Source organism: Halyomorpha halys, unplaced genomic scaffold (genome assembly GCF_000696795.3).
Source record: "Halyomorpha halys isolate HHAL.00 unplaced genomic scaffold, Hhal_1.1 Scaffold580.1, whole genome shotgun sequence".
Classification (NCBI taxonomy): domain Eukaryota; kingdom Metazoa; phylum Arthropoda; class Insecta; order Hemiptera; family Pentatomidae; genus Halyomorpha; species Halyomorpha halys.
The window spans coordinates 62,190-63,580 of NW_027112285.1; positions in this window are offsets into that span (position 1 = coordinate 62,190).

Below are 1,391 nucleotides of genomic sequence, written 5' to 3' on the forward strand. Positions count from 1 at the left end.
TGTAAAATTAAAAATTAAAAATTTAATTTTTATAAAATTAAAAATTTAAAGTTATTCCTGGGACACCACTGGGTCCTATATTTTACATACTATATTTTACTAACATATTTTACATTTTATTTACTTAAAAATTTGAATTTTTTTTTTTTTGTACTTTTGTACAAACCAACAATATAATATAGTTTCGTGGCTCGATTTAATAACGGTCCTGAATCAAGAAATATTTTCCATTTTTTTATATTTTGGAAAACGTCTATGACTTTTCCATCCCTCGTTGAATGTATTTTTAAAATAAAATAAACGTAGTTCATTATTCTTGTTTTAAAGTATTCATGAAAGATCTACGATCAAGGTGAAAGATATATTTCTATTTTATATTTTATTTATTATAAATATATTAGTTACAATACACTAAAGGATATGTTTTGAAATCTACTCTTAAAAACATAGAGTTTTAAAGAGCTACAAGTACGATTGTTGAACTTTGACAGATCATTAAATTAATGATATCCGCGTGACATAAATGATGTGCTAACCTTTTTACCACGTTATGTGAAGTAATTTACAATGCAACTCCAACGATTAATTTTTTCTTATCTCACTAGGCTCTCAGCGAATTATTTTATTCACGATTTTTCCTGGTGAGTCCTGTTCACAAGTCCTTTTTTTCAAACATTAGTAATATTTTATGGGTTCTTTTTTTTTTTTTTTCTAAAAATAACTTTAATTATCGCATTTATTTAATATTATAGTGATTCATTTTAACTGACCAATATCCTACTGTCATTGCTGTCTAGAGAGGACAGCAGGTCCTCTTGAGGAATTCCAGGAATGCTTTCGCTCATAAATTCCTAATTATTTTTCACAACTCCTGGATTTCAGTATTCAATTTCCCTATACATGGAAGTAACTTCTCTCTACTTTTTTTTTCTTTTTAAATCTTTTCCTCTTTAGTTCAAATCTTTTTGTATTTTTCTTTTTCTCATTCGAACACATTCCCTCATTTCTTTTTTTTTTTTTTTTCAAAATTACTTCTTTTTAATCATTCTTGTCATAATGATGCATAAAAAAAAGATTAGATTATTGAAAAACTCGTTTTCTTAGCTTATGGAAAAGAAGGTTCGCACACGAAAGTAAATTAAGCTTATTTCAACTTGAATATAAAGAAACAATTCAAGTTACAAAAATATTTTTGTTTCAAACTACATTCAAAATATTGATTTTTTTTTTATAAAATATTTATTTATTGCTATTTACAACTGTACATTATAATACATTTAGTTAGTCTGATCTAAGTTAAATTGGAGTGTTACAGGCGTGTAGAGAAACTACCCATTGGCAGCACTCTAATGACATTTTACAGTAGCTGGTCTCGTAGCCATCTTCTTTTC